The sequence below is a fragment of the Procambarus clarkii genome, chromosome 94 (genome assembly GCF_040958095.1).
Source record: "Procambarus clarkii isolate CNS0578487 chromosome 94, FALCON_Pclarkii_2.0, whole genome shotgun sequence".
NCBI lineage: Eukaryota > Metazoa > Arthropoda > Malacostraca > Decapoda > Cambaridae > Procambarus > Procambarus clarkii.
In genome coordinates this window covers 304989-323865 of record NC_091243.1, presented here as the reverse complement: position 1 = coordinate 323865, position 18877 = coordinate 304989, and the positions used below count along the sequence as shown (strand labels likewise).

At 39.2% G+C, this 18877-nt stretch overlaps 1 protein-coding gene and 1 long non-coding RNA gene across 2 annotated transcripts in view; one reads left to right on the top strand and one right to left on the bottom strand.

The window, feature by feature from the left end:
- Positions 1-18877, top strand: part of LOC138359925 (uncharacterized) — a 386355-nt gene that overhangs the window by 130854 nt on the left and 236624 nt on the right. The gene's annotated exons all lie outside the window — the stretch shown is intronic.
- LOC138359921 (uncharacterized) overlaps positions 1-18877 on the bottom strand; it is a 407357-nt gene that overhangs the window by 325355 nt on the left and 63125 nt on the right. The gene's annotated exons all lie outside the window — the stretch shown is intronic.

Here is an 18877-nt window from a genome sequence, read left to right as displayed (position 1 = left end):
AATATGATCCATCGCCGTTTACAGTAATTGGCATATTTTCGGTATGAAACGTCGTGATTTGTAACTGAAAATAGGTGCAGAGAGTCAGAATTCGGCCAAAAATCACGCTCAGGAGTCAAATTTCCGACATTTCAGACATTTTGAAAACTGCAGGGGGGTTTAGGCAAAATATGACACATCGCCGTTTTCAGTAATTGGCATATTTTCGGTATAAAAAGTCGTAATTTGAAACTGAAAATAGGTGCAGAGAGTCAGAATTCGGCTCAAAAATCACGCTCAGGAGTCAAATTTCCGACATTTCAGACATTTTGAAAACTGCAGGGGGGTTTGGGCAAAATATGACCCATCGCCGTTTTCAGTAATTGGCATATTTTCGGTATAAAAAGTCGTAATTTGAAACTGAAAATAGGTGCAGAGAGTCAGAATTCGGCTCAAAAATCACGCTCAGGAGTCAAATTTCCGACATTTCAGACATTTTGAAAACTGCAGGAGGGTTTGGGCAAAATATGACCCATCGCCGTTTTCAGTAATTGGCATATTTTCGGTATAAAAAGTCGTAATTTGAAACTGAAAACAGGTGCAGAGAGTCAGAATTCGGCTCAAAAATCACGCTCAGGAGTCAAATTTCCGACATTTCAGACATTTTGAAAACTGCAGGTGGGTTTGGGCACAATATGACCCTTTGCCGTTTAGAGTAATTGGCATATTTTCGGTATGAAACGTCGTAATTTCAAACTGAAAATAGGTGCAGAGAGTCAGAATTCGGATAAAAAATCACGCTCAGGAGTCAAATTTCCGACATTTCAGACATTTTGAAAACTGCATGGGGGTTTGGGCACAATATGACCCATCGATGTTTTCAGTAATTGGCATATTTTCGGTGTAAAAAGTCGTAATTTGAAACTGAAAACAGGTGCAGAGAGTCAGAATTCGGATAAAAAATCACGCTCAGGAGTCATATTTCCTACATTTCAGACATTTTGAAAACTGCAGGGGGTTTGGGCAAAATATGATCCATCGCCGTTTACAGTAATTGGCATATTTTCGGTATTAAACGTCGTGATTTGTAACTGAAAATAGGTGCAGAGAGTCAGAATTCGGCCAAAAATCACGCTCAGGAGTCAAATTTCCGACATTTCAGACATTTTGAAAACTGCAGGGGGGTTTGGGCAAAATATGACCCATCGCCGTTTTCAGTAATTGGCATATTTTCGGTATAAAAAGTCGTAATTTGAAACTGAAAATAGGTGCAGAGAGTCAGAATTCGGCTCAAAAATCACGCTCAGGAGTCAAATTTCCGACATTTCAGACATTTTGAAAACTGCAGAGGGGTTTGGGCAAAATATGACCCATCGCCGTTTTCAGTAATTGACATATTTTCGGTATAAAAAGTCGTAATTTGAAACTGAAAATAGGTGCAGAGAGTCAGAATTCGGCTCAAAAATCACGCTCAGGAGTCAAATTTCCGACATTTCAGACATTTTGAAAATTGCAGGGGGTTTGGGCAAAATATGACCCATGGCCGTTTTCAGTAATTGGCATATTTTCGGTATAAAAAGTCGTAATTTGAAACTGAAAATAGGTGCAGAGAGTCAGAATTCGGCGCAAAAATCACGCTCAGGAGTCAAATTTCCGACATTTCAGACATTTTGAAAACTGTAGGGGGGTTTGGGCAAAATATGACCCATCGCCGTTTTCAGTAATTGGCATATTTTCGGTATAAAAAGTCGTAATTTGAAACTGAAAATAGGTGCAGAGAGTCAGAATTCGGCTCAAAAATCACGCTCAGGAGTCAAATTTCCAACATTTCAGACATTTTGAAAACTGCAGGGGGGTTTGGGCAAAATATGACCCATCGCCGTTTTCAGTAATTGGCATATTTTCGGTATAAAAATCGTAATTTGAAACTGAAAACAGGTGCAGAGAGTCAGAATTCGGATAAAAAATCACGCTCAGGAATCAAATTTCCGACATTTCAGACATTTTGAAAACTGCAGGGGGGTTTAGGCAAAATATGACCCTTTGCCGTTTACAGTAATTGGCATATTTTCGGTATGAAACGTCGTAATTTCAAACTGAAAATAGGTGCAGAGAGTCAGAATTCGGATAAAAAATCACGCTCAGGAGTCAAATTTCCGACATTTCAGACATTTTGAAAACTGTAGGGGGGTTTGGGCAAAATATGACCCATCGCCGTTTACAGTAATTGGCATATTTTCGGTAAGAAACGTCGTAATTTGAAACTGAAAATAGGTGCAGAGAGTCAGAATTCGGCTCAAAAATCACACTCAGGAGTCAAATTTCCGATATTTCAGACATTTTGAAAACTGCATGGGGGTTTGGGCACAATATGACCCATCGCCGTTTTCAGTAATTGGCATATTTTCGGTATAAAATTCGTAATTTGAAACTGAAAATAGGTGCAGAGAGTCAGAATTCGGCTCAAAAATCACGCTCAGGAGTCAAATTTCCGACATTTCAGACATTTTGAAAACTTCAGGGGGGTTTGTGCAAAATATGACCCATCGCCGTTTTCAGTAATTGGCATATTTTCGGTATGAAACGTCGTAATTTGAAACTGAAAATAGGTGCAGAGAGTCAGAATTCAGATAAAAAATCACGCTCATGAGTCAAATTTCCGACATTTCAGACATTTTGAAAACTGCAGGGGGGTTTGGGCAAAATATGACCCATCGCCGTTTTCAGTAATTGGCATATTTTCGGTATAAAAAGTCGTAATTTGAAACTGAAAACAGGTGCAGAGAGTCAGAATTCGGATAAAAAATCACGCTCAGGAGTCAAATTTCCGACATTTCAGACATTTTGAAAACTGCAGGGGGTTTGGGCAAAATATGATCCATCGCTGTTTACAGTAATTGGCATATTTTCGGTATGAAACGTCGTGATTTGTAACTGAAAATAGGTGCAGAGAGTCAGAATTCGGCCAAAAATCACGCTCAAGAGTCAAATTTCCGACATTTCAGACATTTTGAAAACTGCAGGGGGATTTGGGCAAAATATGACCCATCGCCGTTTTCAGTAATTGGCATATTTTCGGTATAAAAATTCGTAATTTGAAACTGAAAATAGGTGCAGAGAGTCAGAATTCGGCTCAAAAATCACGCTCAGGAGTCAAATTTCCGACATTTCAGACATTTTGAAAACTGCAGGGGGGTTTGGGCAAAATATGACCCATCGCTGTTTTCAGTAATTGGCATATTTTCGGTATAAAAAGTCGTAATTTGAAACTGAAAATAGGTTCAGAGAGTCAGAATTCGGCTCAAAAATCACGCTCAGGAGTCAAATTTCCAACATTTCAGACATTTGAAAAGTGCAGGGGGGTTTGGGCAAAATATGACCCATCGCCGTTTTCAGTAATTGGCATATTTTCGGTATAAAAAGTCGTAATTTGAAACTGAAAATAGGTGCAGAGATTCAGAATTCGGAGCAAAAATCACGCTCAGGAGTCAAATTTCCGACATTTCAGACATTTTGAAAACTGTAGGGGGGTTTGGGCAAAATATGACCCATCGCCGTTTTCAGTAATTGGCATATTTTCGGTATAAAAGGTCGTAATTTGAAACTGAAAATAGGTGCAGAGAGTCAGAATTCGGCTCAAAAATCACGCTCAGGAGTCAAATTTCCAACATTTCAGACATTTTGAAAACTGCAGGGGGGTTTGGGCAAAATATGACCCATCGCCGTTTTCAGTAATTGGCATATTTTCGGTATAAAAATCGTTATTTGAAACTGAAAACAGGTGCAGAGAGTCAGAATTCGGATAAAAAATCACGCTCAGGAATCAAATTTCCGACATTTCAGACATTTTAAAAACTGCAGGGGGGTTTAGGCAAAATATGACCCTTTGCCGTTTACAGTAATTGGCATATTTTCGGTATGAAACGTCGTAATTTCAAACTGAAAATAGGTGCAGAGAGTCAGAATTCGGATAAAAAATCACGCTCAGGAGTCAAATTTCCGACATTTCAGACATTTTGAAAACTGCAGGGGGGTTTGGGCAAAATATGACCCATCGCCGTTTACAGTAATTGGCATATTTTCGGTAAGAAACGTCGTAATTTGAAACTGAAAATAGGTGCAGAGAGTCAGAATTCGGCTCAAAAATCACACTCAGGAGTCAAATTTCCGATATTTCAGACATTTTGAAAACTGCATGGGGGTTTGGGCACAATATGACCCATCGCCGTTTTCAGTAATTGGCATATTTTCGGTATAAAATTCGTAATTTGAAACTGAAAATAGGTGCAGAGAGTCAGAATTCGGCTCAAAAATCACGCTCAGGAGTCAAATTTTCGACATTTCAGACATTTTGAAAACTTCAGGGGGGTTTGTGCAAAATATGACCCATCGCCGTTTTCAGTAATTGTCATATTTTCGGTATGAAACGTCGTAATTTGAAACTGAAAATAGGTGCAGAGAGTCAGAATTCAGATAAAAAATCACGCTCATGAGTCAAATTTCCGACATTTCAGACATTTTGAAAACTGCAGGGGGGTTTGGGCAAAATATGACCCATCGCCGTTTTCAGTAATTGGCATATTTTCGGTATAAAAAGTCGTAATTTGAAACTGAAAACAGGTGCAGAGAGTCAGAATTCGGATAAAAAATCACGCTCAGGAGTCAAATTTCCGACATTTCAGACATTTTGAAAACTGCAGGGGGTTTGGGCAAAATATGGTCCATCGCTGTTTACAGTAATTGGCATATTTTCGGTATGAAACGTCGTGATTTGTAACTGAAAATAGGTGCAGAGAGTCAGAATTCGGCCAAAAATCACGCTCAAGAGTCAAATTTCCGACATTTCAGACATTTTGAAAACTGCAGGGGGATTTGGGCAAAATATGACCCATCGCCGTTTTCAGTAATTGGCATATTTTCGGTATAAAAATTCGTAATTTGAAACTGAAAACAGGTGCAGAGAGTCAGAATTCGGATAAAAAATCACGCTCAGGAGTCAAATTTCCGACATTTCAGACATTTTGAAAACTGCAGGGGGTTTGGGCAAAATATGATCCATCGCCGTTTACAGTAATTGGCATATTTTCGGTATGAAACGTCGTAATTTGAAACTGAAAATAGGTGCAGAGAGTCAGAATTCGGCTCAAAAATCACGCTCAGGAGTCAAATTTCCGACATTTCAGACATTTTGAAAACTGCATGGGGGTTTGGGCACAATATGACCCATCGATGTTTTCAGTAATTGGCATATTTTCGGTGTAAAAAGTCGTAATTTGAAACTGAAAACAGGTGCAGAGAGTCAGAATTCGGATAAAAAATCACGCTCAGGAGTCATATTTCCTACATTTCAGACATTTTGAAAACTGCAGGGGGTTTGGGCAAAATATGACCCATCGCCGTTTTCAGTAATTGACATATTTTCGGTATAAAAAGTCGTAATTTGAAACTGAAAATAGGTGCAGAGAGTCAGAATTCGGCTCAAAAATCACGCTCAGGAGTCAAATTTCCGACATTTCAGACATTTTGAAAACTGCAGGGGGTTTGGGCAAAATATGACCCATGGCCGTTTTCAGTAATTGGCATATTTTCGGTATAAAAAGTCGTAATTTGAAACTGAAAATAGGTGCAGAGAGTCAGAATTCGGCGCAAAAATCACGCTCAGGAGTCAAATTTCCGACATTTCAGACATTTTGAAAACTGTAGGGGGGTTTGGGCAAAATATGACCCATCGCCGTTTTCAGTAATTGGCATATTTTCGGTATAAAAAGTCGTAATTTGAAACTGAAAATAGGTGCAGAGAGTCAGAATTCGGCTCAAAAATCACGCTCAGGAGTCAAATTTCCAACATTTCAGACATTTGAAAACTGCAGGGGGGTTTGGGCAAAATATGACCCATCGCCGTTTTCAGTAATTGGCATATTTTCGGTATAAAAAGTCGTAATTTGAAACTGAAAATAGGTGCAGAGATTCAGAATTCGGAGCAAAAATCACGCTCAGGAGTCAAATTTCCGACATTTCAGACATTTTGAAAACTGTAGGGGGGTTTGGGCAAAATATGACCCATCGCCGTTTTCAGTAATTGGCATATTTTCGGTATAAAAGGTCGTAATTTGAAACTGAAAATAGGTGCAGAGAGTCAGAATTCGGCTCAAAAATCACGCTCAGGAGTCAAATTTCCAACATTTCAGACATTTTGAAAACTGCAGGGGGTTTTGGGCCAAATATGACCCATCGCCGTTTTCAGTAATTGGCATATTTTCGGTATAAAAATCGTAATTTGAAACTGAAAACAGGTGCAGAGAGTCAGAATTCGGATAAAAAATCACGCTCAGGAATCAAATTTCCGACATTTCAGACATTTTGAAAACTGCAGGGGGGTTTAGGCAAAATATGACCCTTTGCCGTTTACAGTAATTGGCATATTTTCGGTATGAAACGTCGTAATTTCAAACTGAAAATAGGTGCAGAGAGTCAGAATTCGGATAAAAAATCACGCTCAGAAGTCAAATTTCCGACATTTCAGACATTTTGAAAACTGCAGGGGGGTTTGGGCAAAATATGACCCATCGCCGTTTACAGTAATTGGCATATTTTCGGTAAGAAACGTCGTAATTTGAAACTGAAAATAGGTGCAGAGAGTCAGAATTCGGCTCAAAAATCACACTCAGGAGTCAAATTTCCGATATTTCAGACATTTTGAAAACTGCATGGGGGTTTGGGCACAATATGACCCATCGCCGTTTTCAGTAATTGGCATATTTTCGGTATAAAATTCGTAATTTGAAACTGAAAATAGGTGCAGAGAGTCAGAATTCGGCTCAAAAATCACGCTCAGGAGTCAAATTTCCGACATTTCAGATATTTTGAAAACTTCAGGGGGGTTTGTGCAAAATATGACCCATCGCCGTTTTCAGTAATTGGCATATTTTCGGTATGAAACGTCGTAATTTGAAACTGAAAATAGGTGCAGAGAGTCAGAATTCAGATAAAAAATCACGCTCATGAGTCAAATTTCCGACATTTCAGACATTTTGAAAACTGCAGGGGGGTTTGGGCAAAATATGACCCATCGCCGTTTTCAGTAATTGGCATATTTTCGGTATAAAAAGTCGTAATTTGAAACTGAAAACAGGTGCAGAGAGTCAGAATTCGGATAAAAAATCACGCTCAGGAGTCAAATTTCCGACATTTCAGACATTTTGAAAACTGCAGGGGGTTTGGGCAAAATATGATCCATCGCTGTTTACAGTAATTGGCATATTTTCGGTATGAAACGTCGTGATTTGTAACTGAAAATAGGTGCAGAGAGTCAGAATTCGGCCAAAAATCACGCTCAAGAGTCAAATTTCCGACATTTCAGACATTTTGAAAACTGCAGGGGGATTTGGGCAAAATATGACCCATCGCCGTTTTCAGTAATTGGCATATTTTCGGTATAAAAATTCGTAATTTGAAACTGAAAACAGGTGCAGAGAGTCAGAATTCGGATAAAAAATCACGCTCAGGAGTCAAATTTCCGACATTTCAGACATTTTGAAAACTGCAGGGGGTTTGGGCAAAATATGATCCATCGCCGTTTACAGTAATTGGCATATTTTCGGTATGAAACGTCGTAATTTGAAACTGAAAATAGGTGCAGAGAGTCAGAATTCGGCTCAAAAATCACGCTCAGGAGTCAAATTTCCGACATTTCAGACATTTTGAAAACTGCATGGGGGTTTGGGCACAATATGACCCATCGATGTTTTCAGTAATTGGCATATTTTCGGTGTAAAAAGTCGTAATTTGAAACTGAAAACAGGTGCAGAGAGTCAGAATTCGGATAAAAAATCACGCTCAGGAGTCATATTTCCTACATTTCAGACATTTTGAAAACTGCAGGGGGTTTGGGCAAAATATGATCCATCGCCGTTTACAGTAATTGGCATATTTTCGGTATGAAACGTCGTGATTTGTAACTGAAAATAGGTGCAGAGAGTCAGAATTCGGCCAAAAATCACGCTCAGGAGTCAAATTTCCGACATTTCAGACATTTTGAAAACTGCAGGGGGGTTTGGGCAAAATATGACCCATCGCCGTTTTCAGTAATTGGCATATTTTCGGTATAAAAAGTCGTAATTTGAAACTGAAAATAGGTGCAGAGAGTCAGAATTCGGCTCAAAAATCACGCTCAGGAGTCAAATTTCCGACATTTCAGACATTTTGAAAACTGCAGGGGGGTTTGGGCAAAATATGACCCATCGCCGTTTTCAGTAATTGACATATTTTCGGTATAAAAAGTCGTAATTTGAAACTGAAAATAGGTGCAGAGAGTCAGAATTCGGCTCAAAAATCACGCTCAGGAGTCAAATTTCCGACATTTCAGACATTTTGAAAACTGCAGGGGGTTTGGGCAAAATATGACCCATGGCCGTTTTCAGTAATTGGCATATTTTCGGTATAAAAAGTCGTAATTTGAAACTGAAAATAGGTGCAGAGAGTCAGAATTCGGCGCAAAAATCACGCTCAGGAGTCAAATTTCCGACATTTCAGACATTTTGAAAACTGTAGGGGGGTTTGGGCAAAATATGACCCATCGCCGTTTTCAGTAATTGGCATATTTTCGGTATAAAAAGTCGTAATTTGAAACTGAAAATAGGTGCAGAGAGTCAGAATTCGGCTCAAAAATCACGCTCAGGAGTCAAATTTCCAACATTTCAGACATTTTGAAAACTGCAGGGGGGTTTGGGCAAAATATGACCCATCGCCGTTTTCAGTAATTGGCATATTTTCGGTATAAAAATCGTAATTTGAAACTGAAAACAGGTGCAGAGAGTCAGAATTCGGATAAAAAATCACGCTCAGGAATCAAATTTCCGACATTTCAGACATTTTGAAAACTGCAGGGGGGTTTAGGCAAAATATGACCCTTTGCCGTTTACAGTAATTGGCATATTTTCGGTATGAAACTTCGTGATTTCAAACTGAAAATAGGTGCAGAGAGTCAGAATTCGGATAAAAAATCACGCTCAGGAGTCAAATTTCCGACATTTCAGACATTTTGAAAACTGCAGGGGGGTTTGGGCAAAATATGACCCATCGCCGTTTTCAGTAATTGGCATATTTTCGGTATAAAATTCGTAATTTGAAACTGAAAATAGGTGCAGAGAGTCAGAATTCGGCTCAAAAATCACGCTCAGGAGTCAAATTTCCGACATTTCAGACATTTTGAAAACTTCAGGGGGGTTTGTGCAAAATATGACCCATCGCCGTTTTCAGTAATTGGCATATTTTCGGTATGAAACGTCGTAATTTGAAACTGAAAATAGGTGCAGAGAGTCAGAATTCAGATAAAAAATCACGCTCAGGAGTCAAATTTCCGACATTTCAGACATTTTGAAAACTGCAGGGGGGTTTGGGCAAAATATGACCCATCGCCGTTTTCAGTAATTGGCATATTTTCGGTATAAAAAGTCGTAATTTGAAACTGAAAACAGGTGCAGAGAGTCAGAATTCGGATAAAAAATCACGCTCAGGAGTCAAATTTCCGACATTTCAGACATTTTGAAAACTGCAGGGGGTTTGGGCAAAATATGATCCATCGCTGTTTACAGTAATTGGCATATTTTCGGTATGAAACGTCGTGATTTGTAACTGAAAATAGGTGCAGAGAGTCAGAATTCGGCCAAAAATCACGCTCAAGAGTCAAATTTCCGACATTTCAGACATTTTGAAAACTGCAGGGGGATTTGGGCAAAATATGACCCATCGCCGTTTTCAGTAATTGGCATATTTTCGGTATAAAAATTCGTAATTTGAAACTGAAAATAGGTGCAGAGAGTCAGAATTCGGCTCAAAAATCACGCTCAGGAGTCAAATTTCAGACATTTCAGACATTTTGAAAACTGCAGGGGGGTTTGGGCAAAATATGACCCATCGCTGTTTTCAGTAATTGGCATATTTTCGGTATAAAAAGTCGTAATTTGAAACTGAAAATAGGTGCAGAGAGTCAGAATTCGGCTCAAAAATCACGCTCAGGAGTCAAATTTCCAACATTTCAGACATTTGAAAACTGCAGGGGGGTTTGGGCAAAATATGACCCATCGCCGTTTTCAGTAATTGGCATATTTTCGGTATAAAAAATCGTAATTTGAAACTGAAAACAGGTGCAGAGAGTCAGAATTCGGATAAAAAATCACGTTCAGGAGTCAAATTTCCGACATTTCAGACATTTTGAAAACTGCAGGGGGTTTGGGCAAAATATGATCCATCGCCGTTTACAGTAATTGGCATATTTTCGGTATGAAACGTCGTAATTTGAAACTGAAAATAGGTGCAGAGAGTCAGAATTCGGCTCAAAAATCACGCTCAGGAGTCAAATTTCCGATATTTCAGACATTTTGAAAACTGCATGGGGGTTTGGTCACAATATGACCCATCGCCGTTTTCAGTAATTCGCATATTTTCGGTGTAAAAAGTCGTAATTTAAAACTGAAAATAGGTGCAGAGAGTCAGAATTTGGCTCAAAAATCACGCTCAGGAGTCAAATTTCCGACTTTTCAGACATTTTGAAAACTGCAGGGGGGTTTGGGCAAAATATCACCCATCGCGGTTTTCAGTAATTGGCATATTTTCGGTATAAAAAGTCGTAATTTGAAACTGAAAATAGGTGCAGAGAGTCAGAATTTGGCTCAAAAATCACGCTCAGGAGTCAAATTTCCGACTTTTCAGACATTTTGAAAACTGCAGGGGGGTTTGGGCAAAATATGACCCTTTGCCGTTTACAGTAATTGGCATATTTTCGGTATGAAACGTCGTAATTTGAAACTGAAAATAGGTGCAGAGAGTCAGAATTCGGCCAAAAATCACGCTCAGGAGTCAAATATCCGACATTTCAGACATTTTGAAAACTGCAGGGGGGTTTGGGCAAAATATGACCCATCGCCGTTTTCAGTAATTGGCAAATTTTCGGTATAAAAAGTCGTAATTTGAAACTGAAAATAGGTGCAGGGAGTCAGAATTCGGCTCAAAAATCACGCTCAGGAGTCAAATTTCCGACATTTCAGACATTTTGAAAACTGCAGGGGGGTTTGGGCAAAATATGACCCATCGCCGTTTTCAGTAATTGGCATATTTTCGGTATAAAAAGTCGTAATTTGAAACTGAAAACAGGTGCAGAGAGTCAGAATTCGGATACAAAATCACGCTCAGGAGTCAAATTTCCGACATTTCAGACATTTTGAAAACTGCAGGGGGTTTGGGCAAAATATGATCCATCGCCGTTTACAGTAATTGGCATATTTTCGGTATGAAACGTCGTGATTTGTAACTGAAAATAGGTGCAGAGAGTCAGAATTCGGCCAAAAATCACGCTCAGGAGTCAAATTTCCGACATTTCAGACATTTTGAAAACTGCAGGGGGGTTTGGGCAAAATATGACCCATCGCCGTTTTCAGTAATTGGCATATTTTCGGTATAAAAAGTCGTAATTTGAAACTGAAAATAGGTGCAGAGAGTCAGAATTCGGCTCAAAAATCACGCTCAGGAGTCAAATTTCCGACATTTCAGACATTTTGAAAACTGCAGGGGGGTTTGGGCAAAATTTGACCCATCGCCGTTTTCAGTAATTGACATATTTTCGGTATAAAAAGTCGTAATTTGAAACTGAAAATAGGTGCAGAGAGTCAGAATTCGGCTCAAAAATCACGCTCAGGAGTCAAATTTCCGACATTTCAGACATTTTGAAAACTGCATGGGGGTTTGGGCACAATATGACCCATCGATGTTTTCAGTAATTGGCATATTTTCGGTGTAAAAAGTCGTAATTTGAAACTGAAAACAGGTGCAGAGAGTCAGAATTCGGATAAAAAATCACGCTCAGGAGTCAAATTTCCTACATTTCAGACATTTTGAAAACTGCAGGGGGTTTGGCAAAATATGATCCATCGCCGTTTTGAGTAATTGGCATATTTTCGGTATGAAACGTCGTGATTTGTAACTGAAAATAGGTGCAGAGAGTCAGAATTCGGCCAAAAATCACGCTCAGGAGTCAAATTTCCGACATTTCAGACATTTTGAAAACTGCAGGGAGGTTTGGGCAAAATATGACCCATCGCCGTTTTCAGTAATTGGCATATTTTCGGTATAAAAAGTCGTAATTTGAAACTGAAAATAGGTGCAGAGAGTCAGAATTCGGCTCAAAAATCACGCTCAGGAGTCAAATTTCCGATATTTCAGACATTTTGAAAACTGCATGGGGGTTTGGTCACAATATGACCCATCGCCGTTTTCAGTAATTCGCATATTTTCGGTGTAAAAAGTCGTAATTTAAAACTGAAAATAGGTGCAGAGAGTCAGAATTTGGCTCAAAAATCACGCTCAGGAGTCAAATTTCCGACTTTTCAGACATTTTGAAAACTGCAGGGGGGTTTTGGCAAAATATCACCCATCGCGGTTTTCAGTAATTGGCATATTTTCGGTATAAAAAGTCGTAATTTGAAACAGAAAATAGGTGCAGAGAGTCAGAATTTGGCTCAAAAATCATGCTCAGGAGTCAAATTTCCGACTTTTCAGACATTTTGAAAACTGCAGGGGGGTTTGGGCAAAATATGACCCTTTGCCGTTTACAGTAATTGGCATATTTTCGGTATGAAACGTCGTAATTTGAAACTGAAAATAGGTGCAGAGAGTCAGAATTCGGCCAAAAATCACGCTCAGGAGTCAAATATCCGACATTTCAGACATTTTGAAAACTGCAGGGGGGTTTGGGCAAAATATGACCCATCGCCGTTTTCAGTAATTGGCAAATTTTCGGTATAAAAAGTCGTAATTTGAAACTGAAAATAGGTGCAGGGAGTCAGAATTCGGCTCAAAAATCACGCTCAGGAGTCAAATTTCCGACATTTCAGACATTTTGAAAACTGCAGGGGGGTTTGGGCAAAATATGACCCATCGCCGTTTTCAGTAATTGGCATATTTTCGGTATAAAAAGTCGTAATTTGAAACTGAAAACAGGTGCAGAGAGTCAGAATTCGGATAAAAAATCACGCTCAGGAGTCAAATTTCCGACATTTCAGACATTTTGAAAACTGCAGGGGGTTTGGGCAAAATATGATCCATCGCCGTTTACAGTAATTGGCATATTTTCGGTATGAAACGTCGTGATTTGTAACTGAAAATAGGAGCAGAGAGTCAGAATTCGGCTCAAAAATCACGCTCAGGAGTCAAATTTCCGACATTTCAGACATTTTGAAAACTGCAGGGGGGTTTGGGCAAAATATGATCCATCGCCGTTTACAGTAATTGGCATATTTTCGGTATAAAAAGTCGTAATTTGAAACTGAAAATAGGTGCAGAGAGTCAGAATTCGGCTCAAAAATCACGCTCAGGAGTCAAATTTCCGACATTTCATACATTTTGAAAACTGCAGGGGGGTTTGGGCAAAATATGACCCATCGCCGTTTTCAGTAATTGGCATATTTTCGGTATAAAAAGTCGTAATTTGAAACTGAAAATAGGTGCAGAGAGTCAGAATTCGGCTCAAAAATCACGCTCAGGAGTCAAATTTCCAACATTTCAGACATTTTGAAAACTGCAGGGGGGTTTGGGCAAAATATGACCCATCGCCGTTTTCAGTAATTGGCATATTTTCGTTATAAAAAGTCGTAATTTGAAACTGAAAACAGGTGCAGAGAGTCAAAATTCGGATAAAAAATCACGCTCAGGAATCAAATTTCCGACATTTCAGACATTTTGAAAACTGCAGGGGGTTTGGGCAAAATATGATCCATCGCCGTTTACAGTAATTGGCATATTTTCGGTATGAAACGTCGTAATTTGAAACTGAAAAAAGGTGCAGAGAGTCAGAATTTGGCTCAAAAATCACGCTCAGGAGTCAAATTTCCGATATTTCAGACATTTTGAAAACTGCATGGGGGTTTGGTCACAATATGACCCATCGCCGTTTTCAGTAATTCGCATATTTTCGGTGTAAAAAGTCGTAATTTGAAACTGAAAATAGGTGCAGAGAGTCAGAATTTGGCTCAAAAATCACGCTCAGGAGTCAAATTTCCGACATTTCAGACATTTTGAAAACTGCAGGTGGGTTTGGGCACAATATGACCCTTTGCCGTTTAGAGTAATTGGCATATTTTCGGTATGAAACGTCGTAATTTCAAACTGAAAATAGGTGCAGAGAGTCAGAATTCGGATAAAAAATCACGCTCAGGAGTCAAATTTCCGACATTTCAGACATTTTGAAAACTGCATGGGGGTTTGGGCACAATATGACCCATCGATGTTTTCAGTAATTGGCATATTTTCGGTGTAAAAAGTCGTAATTTGAAACTGAAAACAGGTGCAGAGAGTCAGAATTCGGATAAAAAATCACGCTCAGGAGTCATATTTCCTACATTTCAGACATTTTGAAAACTGCAGGGGGTTTGGGCAAAATATGATCCATCGCCGTTTACAGTAATTGGCATATTTTCGGTATGAAACGTCGTGATTTGTAACTGAAAATAGGTGCAGAGAGTCAGAATTCGGCCAAAAATCACGCTCAGGAGTCAAATTTCCGACATTTCAGACATTTTGAAAACTGCAGGGGGGTTTGGGCAAAATATGACCCATCGCCGTTTTCAGTAATTGGCATATTTTCGGTATAAAAAGTCGTAATTTGAAACTGAAAATAGGTGCAGAGAGTCAGAATTCGGCTCAAAAATCACGCTCAGGAGTCAAATTTCCGACATTTCAGACATTTTGAAAACTGCAGGGGGGTTTGGGCAAAATATGACCCATCGCCGTTTTCAGTAATTGACATATTTTCGGTATAAAAAGTCGTAATTTGAAACTGAAAATAGGTGCAGAGAGTCAGAATTCGGCTCAAAAATCACGCTTAGGAGTCAAATTTCCAACATTTCAGACATTTTGAAAACTGCAGGGGGGTTTGGGCAAAATATGACTCATCGCCGTTTTCAGTAATTGGCATATTTTCGGTATAAAAATCGTAATTTGAAACTGAAAACAGGTGCAGAGAGTCAGAATTTGGCTCAAAAATCACGCTCAGGAGTCAAATTTCCGACATTTCAGACATTTTGAAAACTGCAGGGGGGTTTGGGCAAAATATGACCCTTCGCCGTTTACAGTAATTGGCATATTTTCGGTATGAAACGTCGTAATTTCAAACTGAAAATAGGTGCAGAGAGTCAGAATTCGGATAAAAAATCACGCTCAGGAGTCAAATTTCCGACATTTCAGACATTTTGAAAACTGCAGGGGGGTTTGGGCAAAATATGACCCATCGCCGTTTAGAGTAATTGGCATATTTTCGGTAAGAAACGTCGTAATTTGAAACTGAAAATAGGTGCAGAGAGTCAGAATTCGGCTCAAAAATCACGCTCAGGAGTCAATTTTCCGATATTTCTGACATTTTGAAAACTGCATGGGGGTTTGGGCACAATATGACCCATCGCCGTTTTCAGTAATTGGCATATTTTCGGTATAAAATTCGTAATTTGAAACAGAAAATAGGTGCAGAGAGTCAGAATTCGGCTCAAAAATCACGCTCAGGAGTCAAATTTCCGACATTTCAGACATTTTGAAAACTTCAGGGGGGTTTGTGCAAAATATGATCCATCGCCGTTTACAGTAATTGGCATATTTTCGGTATGAAACTTCGTGATTTGTAACTGAAAATAGGTGCAGAGAGTCAGAATTCGGCCAAAAATCACGCTCAGGAGTCAAATTTCCGACATTTCAGACATTTTGAAAACTGCTTGGGGGTTTGGGCAAAATATGACCCATCGCCGTTTTCAGTAATTGGCATATTTTCGGTATAAAAAGTCGTAATTTGAAACTGAAAATAGGTGCAGAGAGTCAGAATTCGGCTCAAAATTCACGCTCAGGAGTCAAATTTCCGACATCTCAGACATTTTGAAAACTGCAGGGGGGTTTGGGCAAAATATGGCCCATCGCCGTTTTCAGTAATTGGCATATTTTCGGTATAAAAAGTCGTAATTTGAAACTGAAAATAGGTGCAGAGAGTCAGAATTCGGATAAAAAATCACGCTCAGGAGTCAAATTTCCAACATTTCAGACATTTTGAAAACTGCAGGGGGGTTTGGGCAAAATATGACCCATCGCCGTTTTTAGTAATTGGCATATTTTCGGTATAAAAAGTCGTAATTTGAAACTGAAAAAAGGTGCAGAGAGTCAGAATTCGGATAAAAAATCACGCTCAGGAGTCAAATTTCCGATATTTCAGACATTTTGAAAACTGCATGGGGGTTTGGTCACAATATGACCCATCGCCGTTTTCAGTAATTCGCATATTTTCGGTGTAAAAAGTCGTAATTTGAAACTGAAAATAGGTGCAGAGAGTCAGAATTTGGCTCAAAAATCACACTCAGGAGTCAAATTTCCGACATTTCAGACATTTTGAAAACTGCAGGGGGGTTTGGGCAAAATATGACCCTTTGCCGTTTACAGTAATTGGCATATTTTCGGTATGAAACGTCGTTATTTCAAACTGAAAATAGGTGCAGAGAGTCAGAATTCGGATAAAAAATCACGCTCAGGAGTCAAATTTCCGACATTTCAGACATTTTGAAAACTGCAGGGGGGTTTGGGCAAAATATGACCCATCGCCGTTTACAGTAATTGGCATATTTTCGGTAAGAAACGTCGTAATTTGAAACTGAAAATAGGTGCAGAGAGTCAGAATTCGGCTCAAAAATCAAACTCAGGAGTCAAATTTCCGATATTTCTGACATTTTGAAAACTGCATGGGGGTTTGGGCACAATATGACCCATCGATGTTTTCAGTAATTGGCATATTTTCGGTGTAAAAAGTCGTAATTTGAAACTGAAAACAGGTGCAGAGAGTCAGAATTCGGATAAAAAATCACGCTCAGGAGTCAAATTTCCGACATTTCAGACATTTTGAAAACTGCAGGGGGGTTTGGGCAAAATATGATCGATCGCCGTTTACAGTAATTGGCATATTTTCGGTATGAAACGTCGTGATTTGTAACTGAAAATAGGTGCAGAGAGTCAGAATTCGGCCAAAAATCACGCTCAGGAGTCAAATTTCCGACATTTCAGACATTTTGAAAACTGCAGGGGGGTTTGGGCAAAATATGACCCATCGCCGTTTTCAGTAATTGGCATATTTTCGGTATAAAAAGTCGTAATTTGAAACTGAAAATAGGTGCAGAGAGTCAGAATTCGGCTCAAAAATCACGCTCAGGAGTCAAATTTCCGACATTTCAGACATTTTGAAAACTGCAGGGGGGTTTGGGCAAAATATGACACATCGCCGTTTTCAGTAATTGGCATATTTTCGGTATAAAAAGTCGTAATTTGAGACTGAAAATAGGTGCAGAGAGTCAGAATTCGGCTCAAAAATCACGCTCAGGAGTAAAATTTCCAACATTTCAGACATTTTGAAAACTGCAGGGGGGTTTGGGCAAAATATGACCCATCGCCGTTTTCAGTAATTGGCATATTTTCGGTATGAAACGTCGTAATTTGAAACTGAAAATAGGTGCAGAGAGTCAGAATTCGGATAAAAAATCACGCTCAGGAGTTAAATTTCCGACATTTCAGACATTTTGAAAACTGCAGGGGGGTTTGGGCAAAATATGACCCATCGCCGTTTACAGTAATTGGCATATTTTCGGTAAGAAACGTCGTAATTTGAAACTGAAAATAGGTGCAGAGAGTCAGAATTCGGCTCAAAAATCACACTCAGGAGTCAAACTTCCGATATTTCAGACATTTTGAAAACTGCATGGGGGTTTGGGCACAATATGACCCATTGTCGTTTTCAGTAATTGGCATATTTTCGGTATAAAATTCGTAATTTGAAACTGAAAATAGGTGCAGAGAGTCAGAATTCGGCTCAAAAATCACGCTCAGGAGTCAAATTTCCGACATTTCAGACATTTTGAAAACTTCAGGGGGGTTTGTGCAAAATATGACCCATCGCCGTTTTCAGTAATTGGCATATTTTCGGTATAAAAAGTCGTAATTTGAAACTGAAAACAGGTGCAGAGAGTCAGAATTCGGATAAAAAATCACGCTCAGGAGTCAAATTTCCGACATTTCAGACATTTTGAAAACTGCAGGGGGTTTGGGCAAAATATGATCCATCGCTGTTTACAGTAATTGGCATATTTTCGGTATGAAACGTCGTGATTTGTAACTGAAAATAGGTGCAGAGAGTCAGAATTCGGCCAAAAATCACGCTCAAGAGTCAAATTTCCGACATTTCAGACATTTTGAAAACTGCAGGGGGATTTGGGCAAAATATGACCCATCGCCGTTTTCAGTAATTGGCATATTTTCGGTATAAAAATTCGTAATTTGAAACTGAAAATAGGTGCAGAGAGTCAGAATTCGGCTCAAAAATCACGCTCAGGAGTCAAATTTCCGACATTTCAGACATTTTGAAAACTGCAGGGGGGTTTGGGCAAAATATGACCCATCGCTGTTTTCAGTAATTGGCATATTTTCGGTATAAAAAGTCGTAATTTGAAACTGAAAATAGGTGCAGAGAGTCAGAATTCGGCTCAAAAATCACGCTCAGGAGTCAAATTTCCAACATTTCAGACATTTGAAAACTGCAGGGGGGTTTGGGCAAAATATGACCCATCGCCGTTTTCAGTAATTGGCATATTTTCGGTATAAAAAGTCGTAATTTGAAACTGAAAATAGGTGCAGAGATTCAGAATTCGGAGCAAAAATCACGCTCAGGAGTCAAATTTCCGACATTTCAGACATTTTGAAAACTGTAGGGGGGTTTGGGCAAAATATGACCCATCGCCGTTTTCAGTAATTGGCATATTTTCGGTATAAAAGGTCGTAATTTGAAACTGAAAATAGGTGCAGAGAGTCAGAATTCGGCTCAAAAATCACGCTC